Here is a 24,214-nt window from a genome sequence, read left to right on the forward strand (position 1 = left end):
CATCCTTCCAGTGCCTCTTAACCCACAGATCAGTATTTAACACTGTGGAAAAACATTCCTCTCTGCAGAATGGGCTCTAAAGGCTTTAAAGGACTCACTCCTGGCTCTTAAATGCTCTCAGGGCATATCCTTCCACCCCAGCTGCAAACCTGCTCCTCTAACACTTGCAGACACATCAAGGTGGCAGAGATTACTGTGCGACTGCCCTGTTTCTTCTGACATACGTGGGGATATATAGTAAGTAATGAAGCCAATATTGTGTGGGATTGACTTTCCAGCCAGGCTTTGAGGATCTCAAATCAGGTTTCTGGATACTACTGTAACAGCAATAATATGGAGAAAATGCTGATGTGTCAGGAAAGAACAGCGCACCTACAGCAGCTGGGGTCATGCCACAGAGGATGCAGGGTGGTGGGTGCTGGGGGGGCTGCAGGAGTCAACAACGATGCTGCATGCCCTCGACACCAGGGGCCAGAAACATTCATCAATCTGCACCCCTTCCCAAATGCTCCCCAGTGCAAACATCACAGGACACAGAGGTGGTGACTGCAGCAAGCTGCAGGGCAAGTTGCCAGGAGATGCCCATTTGCAGGCGGTTTTGCAGGAGCAGGCTGTGTGCAGATGCTGCACCCCATAGTGGGTGCACTAAGACAGCCCTGTGCTGCGGGGTGATGGGTGCTGCTGCTGCTGGAAGCTCATGGGGACAGCTTAGGGACTGGATGAGTCTCAGCAGCTATCTGGAGCTCTTCTCGCACCTGATGTGCATCTCTCAGGACCAGACTGGACTCCCAGGCTATTCTGAAAACACTTCTCTCTGCCAGGTGCCTGCTCTGGTTGCTCTCATGAGCAGAGCCCAGGCAGTCCCTGGTGCTTTTCTTTGACCAAGGATGATAGTCTAGATTCACCTGCTGCTCACAAGTACAGCAGTGAGGTTGTGTTTTCAGCCTTAAAACAGGGACTAAATATGCTTAAGAGAGGGGCTGAGAGACCTTTCTGGAAGGAGGTAAATGAGGGTGGCCTCATGGCTTTTCTCCTGGTATTCAGCTGGAGGCAGCAGTGTCAGCAGGTGTCCTCTGCCCCTTTCTTCCAACCTGCCATAGAGGTCCCCATTCCCTCTGGGCTGGGCTTTGCAGATCCAGGTACCCCAAGGTCTGTGAGCACCTGTGACCCTCTCCCAGCAGAGTTTTCTCTCCAGGTATCCCATAGCCCAGCAAGCACCCCACCCAGCCACTGCAGAAGTGCCATGTCACCACAGGATACCTAGCAATCCCTGTCACTGGCCTGCCAGAGATGCGTAAGCTTTCTCCAACTCATCCACAAGGTCTCGAGTCAAGGAGCTGCTGCTTCTGCCAGTGCTGAAGAGTTGGTCCAAGAGGAGTGATGAAGCAGAAACAGCTGGTGCCAGTGCTGGGAACCGCTGTGCTCAGTGAGAGGCGTGTGTGTCCTGCCAGCCCGACTGGATTTCCTGAGCTGTCAGGTTGGATGGAGAAGCGCCACGTCATCCTCGTCAGGTCACATTGCAGGGGGAATGCAGCATGTCAGCAGCAGCATGTGCAGGTCTCACCATCTGCAGAGCCCCGTGGGCTGTGGGGAGGCCAGAAGAAGTGACATCCTGAAGGGAAGTGGCGCTATGTCTTCGCACAGGGAAGTGGGGTGTTCAGCAGGGATGGGTGATGGCTGGGCTCTTGCATGGGTCCACTGGTGTTTTATCACCCATTAGTAGAAGCCAAGACAGGCCTGCTCTCAATGTGTGGCCGTGGAGGAGATTAGGCCACTCTCAACACTGAGACTGGGCCACCACGTCACACAGTGTCGTGTCTTGTCAGGTTTGGAGAAGAAGCCAAGTACATGGCAGGTGGCATATTTTGATAGATGTCCTTTTCACCCAGTTTGGCACCAAACAGTGATATGTGAGGGCAACAGCACTAGACCAGCTGCCTTGTTCATGCAAACCCAGAGCATGCTGTGCAAGGTCACAGGGCTGAAGATCTTGGGGGGGGTCCCAGACCCCTTCCAGTGTTCACACCGTGGCGTGTAGCCCATCGCACAAACTGTTCAATACATTTTTCTGGGTCTTTTCATCCCCCCTGCTGCTAGCAGCTAATTCCAAGATGCGAAGCTTGTTCAAACATATTTTCCTTTGTGTCCAATGTCACCCGCTAGTTCAAAGGATTCTCCTCTATCACCCTGCCTGGAGCATTTCTGGGGAGTGAGCTTCCCTCTGAGCCATCCTTCCAAAGACGGGAAGGGGACTATGCTGGGAGAGTCTTGGAGCGAGCAGGACTGGGAAGACTGTTCCTGATGGGGCCTCACTAACACACCGTCTGCAGCACTCATGGGTTTCTCTGTCCAGGAGATATTGCAGCTCGACTCACACATGACTTTTTCACTGCTGAATCAAATTGGCAGTTTATGGCCCTTCTGTGACTGACTCCCCCAGCAAGTTCTTTGTGCTTTTCATTTACTTCCAGTTACAGCTGGAGTTCCTGCATCAGTTCCTAAGTACCTGACCTCACATTTGTACTATTGAATTTCCTTCCAGGTCTCTTACTGCAGTCTTTAAGGTCACCCAATCACTTCTGTTTGATATTCCACTGCTGCCATGTGTTGGCTTCCTCCTTTGAATCATCAGCAGGTTTTAACAGCAGCCTTCTACCTTTTGTGCAAAGATCATTAGAGGAAATATTAAGCAAAATCAGACCCCAAATGGATCTTTGAGAAACTCCATTAGTAGCCTGCCTGTAGCCTGGTGCTTGCTGTTTTAACACTATCCATTGCTGCCTCCCCTCCAGCCATTTCCCATCTTGCCCCTGTTCCTTATCATTTCTCCATTAATTCCCATCTTCACCAGTTTAATTAATAATTTCTCATGTGCATTACGTCAAGTGCTTGACTGAGGTTCAGGGAGATGAGATCTACTTCAATTCTTTTGTCTGGGAAAACAGATACCTTCTTAAAGAAAGCTATCAATCCAGCCTGCCACAGTATGCCTTTGGTAAATCTATGCGGTATTTAATCCCTTTTTCTAGTTACTTCAATGCTTTTAATTACAACTTCCTTTAAAATCTATTCTAAAGCCTGGCCTATTGCTCAGGTCAGGTCTCGTGTCGTCTTTTCTCCAGATCCTGTTTTTCCTTCTTTCTGGTCAGCCAGCTCTTCAGCCCGGGGAAAGAGCTCCCTTGGGCGTAAGCACAAATGTGGTCTAGAAGAAGAAAACTCTTGGAAATGCAGTTTGGGCAAGGGAACCATGATGCCAACACACCCACCACAAGCAAACATCTAAACCTTCCCAGGATAGAGCCTCTTGTCCAGGGATGGTTTCCCACCATGCACTGCACAGGACACTTGGTCTCCATGCAGGGGAGCTGGAGAGTTCAGAGTCCAGGTCAGCACATGTCCCTGGGAGGTGACAGTGCCAGTTAGCACTGCTGTGTGCAAAGATCACACACCTGCAGACATTTTTCTGTGCTAGAGGCTTCAGAGGGCACCAGCGGGCTTGGCCCAACAAGCTTGGCAGGTTGGACAGGATCAGTCATCAGATGGCACCAGAATAAATGATCAGCTCTACATCTGATTTCAATACCCAGTGAGAAGAAATTTAAATAAATAAATAAATAAATAAGAATGGATGGACATCCAGGAGAGAGAAAGTGTGGACCATTGCAAGCACAGCACCCAGACGGATCCCTGCTGAGGGAAGCCATATGTCTAACCCAGCCAGGAGACATGTAGAGCTTGGAGAAGAGGCTGTTAGAAATATACTGAGACAAGGAACCCAAGGGAGGAGGAACCAGGGCAACTTGTGCAGCACATATGTTACACCATGAAATTACCCTTATTTCCTGCTGAGACTCCTGGCCTGAGCTCCCCTCCAAACCTGCCACCTGATGGAAAGCAGTGCAGGGCAGCACTGTGACCACGGAGTTCTTCTCATTAAAAGCAGATAACGCTGTTCTGCCCCTTTCATGAGCCCATTGAGCCACTCCAGTTTTGGGATGCTTTTCTCCTTGTGCACCTCATGCTGCTCAGTGCATGTACCCACCAGAGCTGCTGACCCTGCAGGAGACTTCTCCTGTCTCAAATCACAAATAAACCTTTGGACTGCCCCATAATGTTTAACCCAGAAAACCGATGGCTGAAAGACATGTGATAGCTCTCTATAAATATTTTGGGGAGAAAGAGAGGGAGGGAAAGGTAAACATCAGCACTGCAGCTTGTTATTTAAACCATAGGCCAGTGTTGGCACAAGAGCAAAATGGGATAAACTATTCATGAATATATTTTGAGTAGAAATTGGAAAAATTGCTGAAGCCATCAGAAGATCAGGGTGGATGTGTAAAAGCCTCCTGAGAGGAGCAGGGAGGTGTTGGCTCAGAGCCTTTTCCCTGTTTGTGAGAGAACCTCAGAACCTCTTAGGTTGTGCAGGTCACTCTGCTCCCAGGGACAAGGAGGGAGGGTCCCGCACCCCTGGGATCCACACGGGAGGAGCTAGACCATGTCCTGTGGCCTCCCAATCCCTCTGCCCTTCTCAGATGCTGCCACTGCCCCGGGAGGCTTGTGCTTTGCCCTGCTGTGGGGCTCAAAGCTTTCCTCTGCAAAGATGGGAAAGGACTTGTGGGGACCAGCACCACTGGAATTACCACGTCTGAACATTGCACTTTTCTTATTTATCCAGCTCTTAATTTTCTTTCCTTAAGAAAAGGAAAAAAGTTATTTATTATTAGCAACAACTGGAAACTACTCTTCTCTAAGCTGAGCCCGCTGTTCAATCAGGATAAGCAAAATTAGATTAAATTCCTAAGCTCTTTGTTGGGCAAGGATCCCCTGAAATGCAAGTGGGTGCAGCAGTGAGGTCCAGAGGTGATGGTCACTTTGCAGGAGAGGAGCAGGGGTGGAGCCACCAGCACTGTCCCCCAGGAGGGGATGGAAGCCGGTCCCAAGGAGTCATTTGGGTTTGGTGTGAGGCACTGTGGTGGTGGTGATGGGTGGTGGGTGAGGAGAAAACAGGGGTGCTGCAAATGACATGGGTGACCTCAGCTCTGAAGGACCCCACACAACTGGAGGTGGCTCTCACACCACCACTGTGCCCAGACTGAGTGTCCCCACACAAGGACGGGAATGATATGGCAGGCCAGGGTCTCTCCCCAAACACAAGATAGCATGAGGCACTGCGCCATAGACACTGGGGGTGCAAAATCCTGTCCCTGTATGCTCCTGCCCAAGCTTTGCATGGAAGACATGTTCTCATCTCTTGGTAGATCCCAGTGTTGACTAAGGGCATCAAATGTCTGTTGTAGCAGCTACAGCAAACCCTTTGCCCAGACAGGAGTGGTGCCCAATGACATGATGAGGAGCAATGGGCCCAGACTGAAGTATAGGAGGGTCCATATAAATATGAGGAGAAACATGCATGACGGTGCCAGAGCCCTGGAACAGGCTGTCCGGAGAGGTTGTGGAGTATCCTTCTTTGGAGACATTCAAAACCCACCTGGACATGAACCTGTGCAATCTGCTCTGGTGACCCTGCATTAGCAGGTAGGTTGGACTACATGACCTCCAGAGGTCTCTTCAACCCCAACCAGTCTGTGATTCTGTGATTGTGACCCTCAGAGTGCCTCCCCCTTTCCTGCACCATGCCTGTCCCTATTCCTTTGTCTCCCTGACTCTTCTCCCTGCACTCTCCTGCTTTATTTTCCTGGGACTTGGCACAGCTGAGATAGATGGCAGCTCTGCCAGGGCTTGTCTGAGCTTGCTCCTGACCTTCATCTGATGGACCCACAGAAAGGTTCCACTGACCCTGCACTCAGCTCCCAGCAGACTTGACTCTGGGATTGCTATTCAGGGTATAACCAACAGGTCATCTCTCAGCTTTGGAGAACTCGATCCTGAACTGACAGAAATGCCTGTGAACCAGAAACAAAGTTAAAGTCTGTGTTTGTGTTTATGTTTTGTTGGTTTTGTTGGGTTTTTTTTTTCAGCAACATATGTTTAGTAGCAGATGCTTCCTATGGGAATGTGACCAAAGCAGAGATGCCTTTGCCTGACCCTCTTTTCATAATGTGCAGACCAAAGAGGAAAAAAGAGAGCAAACATTTATTTTCAGAAGTTCACGAAATTGCATTTCCACCCTGACAGCCCCTTCGCCCTGCACAGAAAGTCTCCGTGTGTTTGCAAAGCTCTGTGCTTACCAGCCCTGGTGTGCAAACAACTGTGTCCTCTTGCCAGCCTGTATTTATCTTGTAGAAAAACCCACATGCAGATTATATACAAATGAGGTGCAGCCTAGGAATTTCTGTTTAGTTCTCAGAGCAACCTGAAGTGCTGAAGACGTTGCACATCTTTGAACTCAGGCATGAAAGAGTCAGAGATATTCCTGGAGCTTCCCCAGAATTTTGGACACCTATTACTTACATGTGCTCTTCAAACACTAAGAATTTGCCAGCTCTTCCTAATAAAAGCCAGAAGATGCCTTTTAACTGGACCAGGCCCTGGCTCCTGAAGCTCCAAAGCAGAGGCTACTCGTGGGGAACAGCTCCTCCCCGGTCCAGGAGCACATCTCCATCCTTGGGCTGGTGTCCCACTCTCCATGTGGATTCTCCTCCAATTCTCCCACTCCCTTCCCCTATCATATCTAAATACAGAAGGTGGAAGCACAGTATACCAGTATGTACCAGTATGGGTGACTGGAGGGGCAGGACAGGGGTGGAAAATTCAGCCTCCGTGTCCAGATCCCAGACAGCCTTTTGGTCATCTCTGGAGTCTGTCCAGATGACTTGGTTGTCTCTGGAGTTTGTAGCCATGTGCTGGGGCTAAACCGTTTGCTCCAGGCTAAAGACATGAAGCTATTCTGCAACATGGTCAGTAAAACGTCAGAGCAGCATGTAACCTGTTACAGTCATCAGTTCTGCCCTTCCCTGCAAGCAGCTCCTGGATCTCCTACCACACACACATGTGCTATGCCTCACCGGTTGCAAAAGCAAATCTTCTGGAAGGAAAAAAGGAATTATCTGATTCTGCCTGTGCTGCAGTGACATCAGCTCCAGGGCAGGGCCTTCAGCAGCAAGCTGCAGCCCTGAGAAATGCTAAGCAGACCGTTAGTGCCAAGAACATATCCTCCCTCAGCAGAAGGAGCCAGGATTTTGTCACTTCCCGTTTCTTAACTTTCAAAAACTGGCCATTCAACTTTGCAGTCTCCAGCTTTCTCCTGCTGACTCCTTCATGCTTCCCATTGACCCCTTCAAATAGCAACCAGTGCTTTCATGCAGCTGAACTAGCAGCCGGTGTCTGCAGCTCTTGTCCTCCCACCCAAGCACACCTGTGCAGAGCCCTAGCTCTCAGGGATCTTTGCAGCTGGTGCAATTGCCCAGTGTACAAGGAAGCACCAGGGCCAGGTTTTGTCAGACTGAAGGTGCTCGACTGCAGAGCTCCATTATGTTAGATGACAATTCTGCAGCTCGTCAGCTGAGCTGTGACATTGCTCTTCGTGCAGGTCAGCCCTGCAGGCAGGAGTGCTGCTGGGAGAGGGAACGGTGTGGGATCACCCATGTCCCCTCCTGCAGAAGCAATTCGTGAGCAGAGCTGTGCTTTCCGTGGTCTGGATGGGTTTGTTTGCTTGGTTTGGTTTCCCTGTGGTAGGTAGAAACAGCTGCTTCCCTGGGATGGCTTCATCCGTGCGGGGAGTGTTGCTGGTATAATGTGTCAGTATTTGTGTACCAGCAATGCACTCGTGTCAAAAATCCCCAATGAGCTTATTATAAAACCAGTAGCTTAACTGTGATGCTAACCTCAGTCAAGTGGCAACAGGCAGCTGCTTGCTCATATAACCTTTTCTGTGTGCCTTTGTCTATCTGGTTTTTGCTAATGAATTATGATCAACCAAAACATATACCCTTACAACTTGATATTGCAGCTATTTGCTGCCTATCCAAAGGGCACAGTTTCACTAAAGTTTCAGGAACAGCAGAGAAAAATGTCTGGATCTGAGGGCCTGGGGAAGAAATGAGCCTCCTTCCTAATAAGAGTCAGCTTCTTGAACCATAGACCCATTTGTCCCAGCACCCTGATTCATAGAAAGGCTCCCATGGCAGCAACCAACTCCCAAGAGAGAGGACAGATTTCTCCGTTCAAGACCTGAAGATAGATTTTGGAAAGAAAACTCCTCTGGGATGTCTGTCAAAGCGTATCTATGACATCTAAGTTCCCTGGCTCTCAAAGAGCTGCTGAGGAGCTTTGCAGCCCAATGGCTGTAAAGTGCAATCCTGCCAGGAGGCATCAGCCGTACCTCGGAGAGGTGCAGTGCAAAGGGATCCTCTGGCTCTGTGCCACCACCAGGTCCTCCATCCCAGGGGGCTGCCAGCGTGCTCTCTCTCACAAGCTCCAGAGGTTTTTGCTCATTCTCCGTCAGCAGATATTGCTAAAACCCATGGTCCACTTAAAGAATTGCAAAATATGATCACTGACAAGAACAGAGAGGAGTGCCTACAATCTTTGCTTGAGGTCTTGTGATTGTAATTAGCATGAATGTACTTCCACAAGCTATTTTAGATAGAGTCTCCTCATGATAATCTGTCAAACTCTGAACATAAAATCATCCAAATCATTTAAGCTGATGCCAACACAGAAACCCTATACCTGTAGAGTTGCCTGTGATTTAGATCTGAGGTTTCAAGGTGCTCCAGACTCACTTTTCTCTGCTCTTTGCCATCAGCCCAGAACTTCAGTCTTGCCTCTTTGCCTGCTGTGCTCCATACATCTCCCATTTATCTTGGTTTTGCTGTTGTGGTCCCAGGTCTCGGAAGTGGTACAAACGTCTTTGGAGTTTCTTACTTGGAAATGCCTTGGGCGTATTAATCTCATCAATCTAAACACTTGATTTTTAAAATATTATCTGTCAGCAGCTGCAGAAATGTTTGTGTTGGAGGCACAGCCCTCTCACAGGGGAGCTGGCTCTGAGCTGACAGGAATGAGCCATTTGGGGTGAGAATCATTCTGGGTCATGAGTGGTGAAGGACACTGTGTGGAGCTGTGATGTGTTAAACCCAGGTTGGCACATGTCTGAAAACCGACCTCATACTCTTGCTCAGCTTTCCAGAGCCTACAAAGCCACCAGAAACTCCCCAGGCCAAGCAGTTTGCCCATCTTCCTGTGGAAGCTGACAATCTCAAGTCCAAAAGACATTCAAAAAGACATGTGCATTTAGAGGGACACCAAAAGGTGCGTTTCTGGTTCAACTCCCCCATAATTTGGAGGCCAGAGTGTTTCTCTTCCCTTCAAACCTGTTCTCTGCTTCACATGACAGGCTGCAAACCCAACATGTCCAACAGAAACATCTGGTCACCCCCCCGGGTAGGACTCCAAAGGCACTGATGGGATGAAGCTGTCCCCAGCTGTATTGCCAACACCACACCATGCAGCCTGCAGCTCACTGCGTCCTGCTGTGGTTCTTGCAGATGAGCTGCCAGCAATGGGACATGGGTTGAGGACCTCCCTCAGTTTGTAATCAGCCACATGTGGGTGGAAATGAGATCTGTGCAGGTCTGCAGTGGGGTCTCCAGGCCAAGAGTTTGGATAAAATCATGAGCCGGGCTTAAAATTGATTAGCTGCCACAAAGGATTTTAATACCCAAGGAGGTATTTTGCGAAGTCCCACAGAGGTCCTTTTCTGCCCAGAAGGGACCATACCACCCCACTCAAGCTCGGAGCTGCCCATGTTCCCCCAGACCCTGCTGAGCTGCACTTTGAGCATCTCTCACATTTTGCACATGTGAGAGATGTTCCAGCACACAGACCTGTGTCCCCTCCAGCCCCCATGCCCACACACCCCGTCCCTGTCCCAGGCAGAGCATCTGTGCAACCCTCCAGATGTCCTGCTGCCCTTGCAAACTTCTGCTGGAGCAGGAGTCCATCAGGCACCCTGGCAAATGGCTGCCACTGGTTTCCTTTTCCTTTTCAAAATGCTGACAACTACTGTTTGTCCCTGGATGGTTTTTTTTGCTTTGGGCTTTTCTTTCAGTTCTTTTGAAACCGAATCATTTTGTGACCAGACGGGAACCTGGACGTGCTCTGAGCCTACAAACACAGCAGCAGCCAATACTGCCGCTGCAGCTCTTGCCTCCCACTCTGACCCTGCTGCCCACATGTGTGTCCACCAGGTGTCACGGGTGCTGGAGCACCTGGAGGTGGGACAACCTGCTCATGGCAAGGGTGGCTGCCTGCCAAATACATGCACATATCCTCTGTAGGTTGAATTAGCCATGATGAAATTAGGGCCAGTTCCCAGCTCTCCCTCGTCTCAGCATCCCCTCCCTGCAAAAGCCAGGGTGCTGTTTCACTGCATGCCTGAGCACTGCATGCCTGAGCACCCCCATGCTCTGCATCTCAGCCCTCAGCACATCTCACATGTCCACTCCCATCACTGTTACCCATGGAACTGCCGGCTGTGGCTCCCAGGCACTTCCCTGGCACTTCCCTGGCACGCTGATGTGCACCGTGGCGAAGCTCCCACTCCTGTTCCTCAGCCGCCCAGATCTATGGGAAGACTGCGAGGCCACAGCCCGCATTACCGGTCTTTGCTCTCCCTGCTCAGCGCCTGCCGGTTTCCCAAGCAGGGCAATGCCTGGCCTTGATGTTTGTGACACTCTGGCCTGGCTCACTTTGAATTAATAACATTCATTTCACAGTGCCAGGATTTCACTGAACCCTTTTCCTTATTTTTCACATGATTGCCAATCTCTTTTGTTTCACTAGCCGAGTCTAACAATTTCTCTAACTGTCCAAAAGGGCCATTAATCAGATGAGCAGCCCCTGCTCCACATTGTACGTGAAACACATGCATGTGTGCAGCCCTGTGGAAGACAGCCTCTCCTTCGCATGGCTGGGCTCGAGCTCTGCAGCATGTCCTGCAGCCTCATCATGGCTCTGCTCCTCTCCGTTGACTTTGACTGCCCATCCTGGCTGTGGTTCTCAGCGTGCGAGCCCAGGCTCCTTGCTGGGACCTGGCTGTGCTACCCTGCCATGTTCCTCAGCTCCCCGGCTAATGCAGGTGGAGGTCCTGCTGAACCTCCCTGGACGTCTGTTGAGTCCCAGACAATGCAGGGTGCCATCTGGTCAGCAGGCAGGCATTGCTGTCAGCTCTGGAGAAGTCAGTTCAGGGGAACTTCTGCTGCATCATCAGGGCTTGGCTGCTCAGCCTAGAACCAGCTCCCTGCCTGTTTCATCCTCCTGCCTGCTCCATCTCCCTGCCAGCCCATGCCCAGATCATCTTCCCTTCTGGTTCATCTTCCCTTTTGGTTCATCTCTCTGCCTGGTTCATCTCCCTGCCTGGTTCATCTCCCTGCCTGGTACATTTGAACTGCAACATGGACCTGAGCCACTGTTGCATGGAGGAGCAGCTGCAGCAGCAGTGGGAAGAGAAGGGGATGCCCTGCACCCGAGCAGGAACAGCCTGACCGTGCTCCTGCGGGATGAAGGCAGAAGGAGAAGGTTTTGCTATGCCTTAGCTGAGCCCTGCCTGTGGGCTGTGCTGGATGGCTGCCCGTGCTTTGCCAGCCCTCAGGTTTGTACACAAGACAGTTCTCTGGGCCCTTCATCTCTTAGCAAGCACCAGGGATGCCAGGGCATACTGGCTTCTTTCTGTTTTCATGAAGCCTCATCGTTCCAGTGAGACATGTTGGGGGTCAGCTTCTCAACCCCCTTTGCCAGCCATGGTTGGGCAGTTTGAGGCTGCACTTGAAACTATGCCCGAACATCTGAGCCCTCAGCAGAGCTTCTACTTCCAGGCAATTGGCTTTGACCTCTTTGTATTTGTAGGGCATCTCTCTGTGTCTCCTAGAAAGCCTCTAGACAGAGCTTGAACTCCTTCCAGCCCTCCTAGATTTTTTTTCATGTGCTTCAGCTATTTGCTTCCTCTTCATTTAGAAATAAGAGCTCCCAGCTTCCTTGGACACAGTGTTTGTACAGCCTCTTTTCGTTTTTTTTCAATCCTTGCAAAATGCTTCCTGGAAAGATGAAGCTAGACACATGATCAGTCTAACCTGACCAGAGGTAGACATTTTCAGCAGAGTTAGTCACCCTGGGCTCCTCTTACAGCAGGTTTGGAGTGTATGCCAGAGTATATCAGACATATCTTGCCTGGAAGTTCATTTTATTTTGTGGTGAGTGCAAATGAAACAGAAATGCATGGCCCAGTTGGTGAAATGTACACTACGGACATCTAAAGCCAAGTGAGAAGAACTCTGCCCGGGTGTCTGAGCACTCACCTGCCCGCTCACACCCATGTGCACACACACCACATCAGGCAGGGCTATATTTTTCCCAGGAACTGTCGCATAGTATCAGCACCTGCAGAGGGGATCTCAGCAGCAGTGAATTGATTTTCCCACAGGATGTGGGGTGGTTGACCCTCCTGGACATCAGGTGCCACCAAAGCCACTCAATCATTCCCCTCCTCAACTGGACAGATGAGAGAAAATTTAACAAAAGGCTCATAGGTTGAGATAAGAAAAGGGAGAGATCATTCACTAATTGCCACCACAGGCAAAACAGACTCTTCTCAGGGAAATTAGTTTAATTTATTACCAATCAAATCAGAATAGGATAATAAAAAATAAAACCAAATCTTAAAACATCTTTCCATCACCCCTCCCTTATTCCTGGGCTCATCTTGATTTCTCCACCTCCTCCCTCCAAATGGCACAGGGGGATGGGGAGTGGCAGCTGTGGTCAGTTTATCACACGTTGTCTCTGCTAGTCCTTCCTCCTCAGAGGAGGACTCCTTACCCTCTTCTCCTGCTCCATCATGTGGTCCCTCCCATGGGAGAGAGTTCTCCATGAACTTCTCCTATGTGAATCCTTCCCATGGGCTGCAGATCTTCACAAACTACTCCAGTGTGGGTCCCTTCCATGGGGTACAGTCCTTCAGGAACAGACTAGTCCAGCTTAGGTGCCCCCCAGCCATGCCAGGATGCAGAAGAAGGATAAAAGATGCTATGGATCTGTATTCATGTTGGAGCTTGGGCAGAAGCTGCCACAGGCAAGGTCCTTGGGTTCCAGATGATCACAGGTGAGGTTCACAGGTCTGTTTTCTTGCAGGCAAATTGTAAGAAACAGCTAGATGTTTCTTTTTGTCATGTTACCTGGAACCAAGCACACCAGAACATGAGGGTGATGGAAGTGCTGCACTTCAGGGGCTTGGCATGCAGGTAACTGGAAAGGGCTGGGATCACTTTGTGGATGAGATGATGAGTGGGGACATGGTGCAGGGTACCTGTGCGTTACAGTTGTCATGTAATGAACAGCCTGTCCCCCTGCTCGCCTTTTTCTCAAAGTGAAAAAGAACATGCCAGACCATTAAACTAGAAGGCAACCTAATTAAAACTGATAAAAGGAAACAGTTTTACATGTACAGCAAAAGCTTAGCTGGAGGGACTCATGGCCACAAGGCATGCCTAAGGATGTGGATTTAGCAGGGATCAGAAGAGGGTTAGATCTGTAAATGCGTTAGATGACGTCCCTGGTGGCCACTCTTGGATAGGATCACACATTTGGCTCAGCCAGGAGATTATCCTGCATGCTTTGGGCCATAAACCAATGGCTTGCTCATTCTCTCAGGCATCTGCAAGGAATGGGATCTCTGCCTGGGGATATGGCAGAACTTTGTCTGGAGGCTGGAGACAAGGCCAGACAACAGCCTGAAGAGGAGATGCAGGCTGCAGTGGTAGCACTTGAGACTAGAAGGAAACAAAACAGTCATGGAGAAGAGCAGCAAAGCTGGAGTGTCCTGCTTCCCAGGATCCATCAGATGCCTCGTCCTTGCTGCCAGACACTGAGGGCTGCCAGCTCCTTCTTTCTGGGGAAAACTGATGGATGAGATGTAGAGAAAGAAGAACAGGAGTCTGCTTCTGACTGCAAAAATGAGGAGGGAACAAAGAGCAGGAGCTGTTTTCTGTGTCTGTCACAAGCAGCGGGACTCTGGGCAGGGTGGGAAAAGCCCTGGTGGTGCAGGGATGCTCAGCTCTTTGAGGGACAGGCTCATGTGGACAGGAGAATGCAGCTGTGCTTACAAATCCCAGACACAGGAAACCCCAACAGTGAAATGGGGATGGAAACACCCTCAGCACAGAAGACAGGCTGCGTAGCCCGTGCCTTGTCACTGCCAGTATCAGTGACCACTTGGCCTGGTATCTCTGTGAGCAGCCGTGACAAATCCTCATGGACATAGGATCATAGAATCAAAGAATCAAAGAACAGTTTGGGCTGGAAGGGACCTTCAAACTCATTAATGTTTATAAATGTATAAAGGATGAATGTCATGAGGATGGAGCCAGGCTCTTCTCAGTGACAATCAACAGTAAGACAAGGGGTAATGGGTTCAAACTGGAACACAAGAGGTTCCACTTAAATTTGAGAAGAAACTTCTTCTCAGTGAGGGTAACAGACACTGGAACAGGCTGCCCAGGGAGGTTGTATAGTCTCCTTCTCTGGAGACATTCAAAACCCTCCTGGACCTGTGTAACCTCATCTGGGTGTTCCTGCTCCGACAGGGGGATTGGACTGGATGAGCTTTCGAGATCCCTTCCAATCCCTGGCATTCTGTGATTCTGTGATTCTGTGAAACCCATCTAGTCTAACCCCCTGCCATGGACAGGGACATCTTCACCCAGATTAGGTTGCTCAGAGCTCCATCCAGCCTGGCCTGGGATGCCTCCAGGGATGGGGACCCTGCAAGATTGGTGCTGCTTACAGCTCCCCTGGCAGAGCGGAGTGGCCAGAGGAACAGCCCCCAGCCCCACAGCCCCCAGGGGAGGTTGCCCATGACAGGCAGCAATCCCTCCAGCCAGAGAGAGAAGCAAAGGGCATCATCGGCCCCAGCCCACAGAAAGCACCGTACAGAAAGAGCCGCATCAGTGGCAAATCTACACAAAATCCTTTCTAAACACAATCAGACAGAACATTATATGAAAGAGCTTTAAAGAATAGAGAAAGGCACACTAATAACTCTTGGTAGGAGTCACGACCCCGGTGATGAAAGCTTCAGTCTGACTATTTGAATTGCAGGGATTTTCAAAGAGACTCCGAGTGTGGCAGGGACCCACAGGCATTTCAGAAAGGGGGAGATGTGAATGGTAAAGTTTGGGCTGCTTTGACGCGCCAGCCTCTCTGGCACGGATAAAGGATCTCTTTCTAATCAGCAGTGCTGGGACCCAGCAGAGCACACGCAGAGCTGGGGTTCCCAGGGTACATTATGAACATTGAATTCACACACCAAATAGCTACCAAAAGGAAAAAAAAAAAAAAAAAGAAGGCAGTTCATATAATTAAACTGCGACTGAAGAGAGAAACAGGCTCAGTGCTGGGTGAGCTGGGGAGTGCTGGAGTCAGGCAGCTGGAAAGAAGGAATGAGGGGGCGGGGGGAGCAATTGTGGTAAAAACCTGGAAAATTCATTTTGAACAAACTCATTAGAAAGATTGCAGCCCTGTCCTCAGAGGGGCAGAGGAAGAGCTATTGTTGAGAGCTATTGTGCTGCTCAGGAAGGACTGGGAGCTGTGATGGCACGGGACCATGGGAGGCGATGGCCGGGCTCCAGGGCTCTCCGTGCCGACAGCATTCGTCCCTCTCAGGCCGGCAGCTCCAAGGAGCAGGTGGATTAGGAATTTCCTTGGATGCAGAGCAACCACACGTGGGGGATTTGTCCTGTCGAGCTGCTGTGCTATCTGATGCTGAGCACTCCCATGGGTAGCAATAGAGGCTGCTTCTGTGCCGTCTTTCTCAAATCTGCCTACCGGTGTGGATTTGCAGTTTTGATCCAGGGGCATGGGGACTGGAACGAGTGGCAGAAGCACTAAGAAAGAACAGAGCAGGACCCTAAGAGAAGGCAGCCATTCCAATTTAACCTGCTCAAACCACTGTTCACCCCGAAATCAAGCTACTGCTTGTTTTGCTGCCTGTAGACATATGCCCTTGTTCTCACCGCAAAGCTTTTAGCCACTCAGGTTGGTAGTGCTCTGCACTGCTCCGAGCTGCGGGTGCCCCATCCCCAAGGGACACTAACAGCAGGCTGGGGGAAGTGGAGAACCCATTACCCTAAGCCTTCGCCGTGCATACTTGGGTTTGGCAAGCAGGACCGCAAAGACGTTGCAAGACTGGCTGATTTTTCCCACCTGGGGTTTCAGGATTTTTTTTTTTTTTGAGGTGTCCATATCCATGTCTGTTACAAATTTTACAGTATAAAGGTATTCAAAAAGCCTATTATATTTGCACTGGGCCAGATGTCCAATGCCACCAGTGCCACGACATCTCCCCATGTCACCTGTGGGAACTTGTGCACCCAGGGTTGCACCCAAGGAGCAAAAGCTCCTTGCAGGTGGTGGCAGGAGGACAGGACATTTAATTCCCATCTCTAGCAAGGCTGTAGGGTGCTAGTGTGATGGTGACTTTCTGCTTATCTGTCAGCAGTGACCCATACACAAATGAATCCCCACACCAAGCACTTGCTGTACCCTCAGCACTGAAATAAAACCCAACATTAGACATGACTCCAAGGAACTGATCCCATCATCTCTGACTTCTCATAGTTTCAAACAGCATGCAGGTGGGAAGCACAGCTGGTAATAACATATAATCTGTCCTGTGTTATTGTGGTGTGGTTTATAGGAGGAATTAACTGGTGAGTGGTGGTGTTTTTACTGGACTAATCATCTTTGCCATGAGTTTTCTCACTGGGGGCAATTCAAAAGGTTTTATGCCGCCATGTGTGCTGGCTCTTTTGTGCAGCAACAGGAGAAGGAGATCTCATGAAAGCATCTGGATTGGGAGTACATGTAACTGTCACTGAGGTTCAGCGCAAAACTATATTGCCAGGAGAAACTGCAGAACAGCTGCTGTTGCTTTGACAACAGCTGAAGCAGCCCAGTCCCGAGGTGAGAAGGATGTGAGCTCGGTGTGAGCTCCACGAGTTTGTCTACCAGCACCATCAGTTCTTGTGTGTCCACTGATGGGCCTGGCTTTGAAGGCACAGCATGTGCCTTTCCTTATCCCAGCAGGTGGTAAAATCTCTGGCCTCGTGCATGCCTGGTTTTTGGAGCAAAGCATACCTCAGGGGTATTAAAAAGCTCCAATCCCTGAAATAAAGCCCTTGCTTTCCATAGTGGTCTAAGCAGTCAGCTCAGCCGCACAGTGCTGCATCAGCCAGAAGGTACCATGTTGAGGTCCACCTAGACCCAGGGCAGATATCTTTGTCTGATGACTGCTTTCTCCCACCCAGGGTCCCTTGCTAGAGAAAACCTGGTGAAAATAAATATAAAAAATCTCAGCATATGGGTCCGTAATTCCTTCAGCACCTGGATCAAACAAAATGGCAGGTCTGGGTGCAGGCAATAGAGTACATGATGTCTGGTGAGGCTGATACCCAGCCATGCATCAGGACTTGACACCGTGATCTCTTCTGCTTGGCTGGGGTTGGTGAGTGCTCTGTGCGGTGCCCATTTGCAGAGCCAGTCGCCATCAGTCTCTGCAGAGGAAACCTAAATGTTTCACCCTGGGTTTGTTTTACAAGCCACTTTGGGTGTGTCCGTACCTAGGTCTTGGATGTGGCTGTGTACCTCTCTGTTCCAGGACCCTGACTGTGGTGTCCTTTTTCCTCTACTAAACATTGTCTGGCTTTCCTCATGTTCTGCATTTTCTCCAGGACCATTCCCAACATCACGGACATTCCCATGTCTCACTCCAGGGCAATGTATGTTGAGGGGAGACCAAGTAGAGACCAAGCGGCAACTGAGAAAATAGCTGCAGCATCAGCAACCTTCAGCTGAAACAACAAATATCACAACTCAATGGCAAACCTCAGTGGGGCAACACCAGCTATCTCCCCAAAAATATACTTTTCATTTTATAAAAGGCTTTCCAGGCTCATACAAGATCTCCAGCCATGTCAGATGTTTCCAGCAGTTCAGATAAGAAAAGCTGAGGAGCTTGGGTTCGTGGTAGGAGTTTGAAATCATTAAGAGCTTGGATCATCTCAACCTGCTGGTGGAGATGATGACAAATCCCCCAGAAAGGCAGGGGAGATCCTGCCTCAAAATTGAAAAAGGAAGGGCAGATGCAGTCATGGAAGGATCCAGGTTCTGTGAGCAGAGGGGACAAGGCCTGACATGGAGAAGTGTTTTGCTGGTGCTCGTTTGGTTGCACCACAAGGGATCAAGGGGCACAGCCAAGGCTGCTCAACAAAGGGCATTTTCATTCAGCTTTCTTTCCCTGCTGAGCTTGACCCTTCTTCAGTATGAGCAGGGCCTGAAACATGAAGATGGGGAAGCAGATCGCACATTATGAATGGCTACAGGGATTAGTCCTCTCCAGAGCAAGGATGCGCTGCTGGGAATGTCATTAAGAAGATGCTTATATGCCTTCAGTGCTGCAGTGGTCATTGCACAGGCTGGGGACAGGAGGAAGGAAGGCCTGATATTAACCGCCTGTGTTACAATAATGTCATTTACTTATCCCAGGGGACAGGAGGCAGCTCACATGACAAATGTGACAGTGCTTAGTCAGAGCGTTGTTGGATAATTTACTTGCTAAATAAGCGTGTAGCACAGTGCTGCAGGTTTTCTGGTATCTCATGGGTCTGGGCTGTGGGACCCAATCAGAATCACAGAATCATAGAATCATTTTGTCTGGAAGAGACCCTCAGGATCATCGAGTCCAACCGTTAACCCAATCCTGGCACTAACCCATGTACCTGAGAACCTCATCTCCGTGTCTGTTCAGCCCCTCCAGGGATGGTGACTCCACCACTGCCCTGGGCAGCCTGTTCCAATGCCCGACAGCCCTTTCCATGAAGAAATTTTTCCCAAAATCCAAACTAAACCTCCCCTAGCAGAACTTGAGGCTACTTCCTCTCATCCTATCAAGACCACACTATCAGAAACCTCAGCTCTGGACTAACCATGAACTGAGAATATCTAGACGTTTTTAAAAAGTAGTGATGTGTACATGGCAGGACGTTCTGCCCAGACCAGAGAGAAAGGTGATGGTGAGATCAAGGAAGAGCATACCAAATCACACTGAGCTTGGTCACAATATTTGAAGAGAAAAAAAGTCATGATCCAATGTCAAGGGACACATCTGATTGAATTTATGCATGGACTTGGCTCCAATAGAGATCTGTTCAGTCTTCCTGCGTGTACAAATCCCTTTCCAGCCAGCTGACACAGCTCCTGCAAGGGCCTCGGAGCCACAGGCTGGACACTGGGCTCCTCCTGGCACTGTTCCCCTGTGGTGCTGGCCCAGGCACCACCCTGCACATTAACTCTGGGCCTGGCCAGTTTGCCTGGCTCTACAGTTCCCAGAAGGTTCCTTGGTCATTTCAGCACCATCCTTGCCACTCAACATCCAGATAACCATGGAGACAAGACATCACCTTCGCCAAGCCTTTCCTGCACAGAAGACAGTGCCCTCTATGCTCTGGCAACAGTGAGCCGCACATTTTTGACCTCCGGGCTCAATTACTGCAGCTCATTATATCTGGGAACAGAGCCAAGCAGGCTGCAAAAGCTTCCACTGGTGCAAAACGTAGCAGCCTGTGTGCTCAAACGCCTGAGGACTGCGATCCATCAGCCTGCAGCCCCTGCTTCTTTACCCGTATTCCCAATTAACCCAGCACCCTGCCAGGCTCCAGCCCAGGACCTGAAGTATCTCACACTTTCTGAGACCAGCTTTCTCCCAGCGTCAGGCTTCTCAGCTGGCCACATCTGGGGCTGAAAGGGGAGATCACAGCAGAAGACAGCCCTTGCCAGGCAAGAGGCACAATGTCCACCTCTCCTGGTGGACTCTCTGATATCTCTCACTTGCTCTGTCTTGGTGTGCAGGTCTTTTCCCTGGAGATATGGGCTTCTCTGGTCTTAGCTTGGGGTCAGCCCCCTGGCAGAAGAAGGGGAAGGTGGCGGGGCAGCTGTAGGCACAGAGGAGGTGGCAGCGGAGGGCAGGTGAAGCAGCCCTGGCTGACGTGTATCCTTGCCAAGCCATGAATCCTCTCAGCCGAAGCAGCCAGGTCCCCTGCTCCTGGGAGTGGGAGCTGGCAGTAATACCCCTGGTCTCCATTCAGGGATGTGGATAGTCCAGATTCACATTTGGACATGCAGCTCCCATGGTGATTAGCAGGAGGAGCTGGGTCCCTCGCTTTGGGCTTCACAAACTTGGGTGCCTCTCTGCCTTGGGTGTCATCTTCCCTTTGCCTCCCACCTTGGCCTCCCAACAGGCTCATCTGCAGTGATATCTGAGCAACAGTGCAATAACAGCACCCCTTTCACCCCTCTCCCACCCTCTCTTTTCATCCCCTCCCCTCCCCCAGCCTCAGTAACTCACTCTACTGCTAGTTTATGGCCAGAACATTTTGTTTGCAAAGTGCTGTCAGATGCGACATTAAGAGGCACAGTAAATCAGAGCACAGGGGCCTCTCCAAGCCTCCGCAGATGAAAACCTTTTATCACAATTTGGATCTGTTTGCACTGGTATGAAAATTATGGCTCCAGTTTAGCATCAACTTCCCATTATTCATGTCCCTGTGAGCAGCGCCTGCTAAATTGGATTGTTTCAAGCCTCCCCGCCCTGATCGCCCTGAGAGCCCAGCAGATCCCACCTGGCTTCCCATCCTCACCTTGATGTCCTCTCCTGGCAGGATGTGAGCAGGAGGGAGGTTGCAGCACACTGTGCATGCTCCTGACTGAGGGAGAGTTGAGGAGCAGGGAGAAGAGGAATGCCACATGAGATAGAGAGGCTTCTGCATTGGTGTACCAGCATCCCGTGATGAAGCAGGCGTGGTCTCCACTCTGAGCTGCAGCCCAGTCCCTGCTGCTGCCACTGGGTCAGGTGGGAAGTGCAAGTTGCTGCCTGTCGCTCTGTGCATGTCCCATTCTCCAGCTCCTCTGTGCCCAAGCACCTTCTGGTTACTGGGAAGTGTTTGGAATCATAGAATCACCATAGAATCACAGAAAGTTTTGGGTTGGAAGGGCCCTCCCCAGCTCCCCCAGTGCCCCCTCTGCCATGAGCAGGGACATCTGCACCAGCTCAGGTTGCTCAGAGCCCCGTCCAGCCTGGCCTGGGATGTCTCCAGGGATGCTTCATCTACCACCTCTCTGGGCCACCTGGGCCAGGCTCTCACCACCCTCAGAGGGAAAAAATTCTTCCTCATGTCCAGCCTGAATCTCCCTCCTTTAGTTTAAAACCATCAGCCTTTGTCCTGTCACAACAGGCCCTGCTAAAAAGTTTGTCCCCATCTTTCTTATGGGCCTCTTTATAGTCCAGAAAGGCCACAATAAGGTCTCCCCGGAGCTTCTCTTCTCCAGGCTGAACACCACAACTCTCTCAGCCTGTCCTCCCAGCAGAGCTGTTCCAGCCCTCTAAACAGAGAGGCAGTGACAATAGTCAATGGGTTCAGGAAGGAAAGATTGATGAGGGAGAAAGCTCCAGCAGGGCTGCAGATGCAGCTCATGGGGAAACAAATGGTTTTCAGCCACACTTAAATCCTTGTATCACAAGAAATCAGGATGGGACTCCTCTTCATTGTGCCAAAGAGGCCAGCTGGCGGATTCCTTGCGGCAGAGAAACAGTGATCAGGTGTAGGGGCAAAGAGTGGGGCAGGCTGGAAGAGACAGCCTTGTTCCTCACCTGTGCTGTCCCAGGCAAGAGCTGTGAGCGGTGCTGAGCTGGGAGCATGCTCTGCTCCAGAAGGAAATGCTTGCTTTGGCCAAGGGAGGCTGTGGCTCTTCCCAGCAGCAGCAGAACAAATCTGCTCCACACCAGGGGCTCTGCCTCTCACGTCCTGCAAGAGTTGCAAACGCAGGCTGCCCAGTTTAAGACAGGGACTTATTGGGGGTGTCAGGTGCATCATGGCAAGTCATTAGGGGCAACAGATGGACCAAGAGACAAGGTCTGAGGGGGCAGCTCAGCGAAGGCACCTGCTGATCCAGGCAGTGGTCAAGCTGGCCAGGCACAGGCTGGTGAACACGCGGTGTCCCAAGGAGCCTGGACCAGCACAGCCTTTGGGATGTGAGGAGAGAGTGCTCTGGTCTCCCTCCAATGTCTGGAAGTGCATCTCACAGATGCACCACTGTCCTGGTAAACTGTAAAGCCCATTACATGCCCGTTTCCACTTGAAACACTGAGATTCTTGTTAATGAGGCACAATATTTTCTTTGCAAAATACTTAACTAGAAACCCCTCATTGAAATGTAGTAAGAGACACCATCAAGCCCTGATTGAAAGTATTGGATGTTTCTGCCCAGCTTAGCTCAGGCTGCATGGAAAGAACAATTTAATATTCCCCTGGATGGCATCATCTGGAACAGTATGGAATCATCGTCCAAGAGGATGATCCCCAAGAGGAGGCCACTGGCAGTTATACCATGTAAGCAGGGTTGAAGGTGGTCAGAGCAGGCAGGACAGGGGAAGGACTGGCTGCTTTCCCCTCTGCACACATGTGATTTGCACGTGCATGTGAGAGATGGAGCAGGAGCAAAGCTATTGCATAAAGAGTGAGCAGCCACAGAATGAGAGGAACGGCAAAGTGTGTGATGTCAGGAGGAGAAGTGGAGGAAAAGCTGCTTCTAGATGAGGTTGACCAGCCACACAGATTGGTGGCCAGAATCTTCCTGCTGACGTTCATACTTGCTGAATTGAGAGACTCAGCCCTGTGGGTTTGCTTTCACTACCTAAGAGGGACTGTTCCTGCATGTCATCATGCCCTGTCACTGTGTGTCACACAATGACACCAGAAAACTTGCTCAGCCACTGCACAACAACCTCTGTTCGAATGAGAAGCTGATCCTGTGAAGAAAGACAAATCTTGTAACTATTCCTCAGCCACCTGAGGTCCCCACCGTGAGAAGCATTGTACCCAAGGCCCCACAGACTGCTGTTATTTATGTTTGTTTTTTTTTTTTTCCCATTGTGCAAGGGCATTCAAGCAGCAGCTGCAAAGATCTGGTTCTCAAGAAATAAGGAGCTGGTGCAAGGACTTTCACATAAACAGACTTTCTGACACAGCTGGGAACATTCATTTTCTTTTTTGCACCTCGCTGCAGAACTGTAATTGCACATTTTTTTAAATAATATGGCCAGATGCTTTCCAAACAAACCCTGAAGTGTGTTGTTGCAAGGCAATAGGTATTTTAACTTAATACCAGTGTGACTGCTCAGAATGAGACAATGTCACCATCCTGCAAATCCCTTGGGCGTTATCTACCACAGACAGATTTGGAGTGAGGTTTGCTGAGCACGTGACCATCCCAGTAAATCTGGGAATTTCTTTTAGTGTTTTTATTATTACTATCATTATTATTAACATTATTATTATTATCAACACCTTGTGCTTGGCCTCCAGCTATTATCTCACGCCAGTCAAGTCCATGCTAAAGATTCCCATCTTCTGTCAATCTCAGGATAAGTGAGATGACACGAATAAATATGCTTGCAATGCTGTGAGTCTCTGGTACTTGCTGTATCCTCCCTTGCATTGCAGGCTGTTCAGAGCAGGGCTGGGTTTATTTCTCTCTCGTACATCACTGATTTGCTGCCCTGTCAGAGTTCAACAATAGCAGTAATAATTAACCGTTTAATCTGAATCAGACACTGGGTCTTGTTTGCTCTTTCTGTATATGAATGGAAAATGCTTGCAAAGATCAGATTCTGATGTTCCTCAGCTTAGTGTTAAGTGTCTTGACTCTGCAAAATTGCTCGGAGTCTTTCATTTTGCTCTTTAAGCTCGTTAGTCCAAATTAAAAACAGCATTCATTCTAATTTCAGTGCCTTGAAATCCCTCCAAGACCAGTGCTATTATTCTTTCAAATGCCTTGGGAGCAGAACTAACACCGAAAGACATTCACTTACATTCCTGATGTCCAAATGGTTTAATAAAAGCCACTAGCTTCAACTTAGTGATCCTGTCATCCACCTCACCAAAGTGCATGTCATGCTCCTCCCAAAAGCTTCACTGCCATTTCTGCAATATCCTCGCTGCTGCCACTCACTCTTAAGGTTTTCAGTGAATCACATGGATGAATGCCCTTCTAATTTTATTTATTACCTCTGAATTAATTGGCTGTACATGTGGCTTTATCTTTTCAATAGCATACAATTTCTGAATTTTGTCATGTTTGGGTTTAAGTTGAGCTTGTAGAGGGAACGGATTTCTCTTGGTCACTGGACTGCTTGAGCTGTTTGTCC

This window comes from Caloenas nicobarica, chromosome 13 (assembly GCF_036013445.1).
Source record: "Caloenas nicobarica isolate bCalNic1 chromosome 13, bCalNic1.hap1, whole genome shotgun sequence".
NCBI lineage: Eukaryota > Metazoa > Chordata > Aves > Columbiformes > Columbidae > Caloenas > Caloenas nicobarica.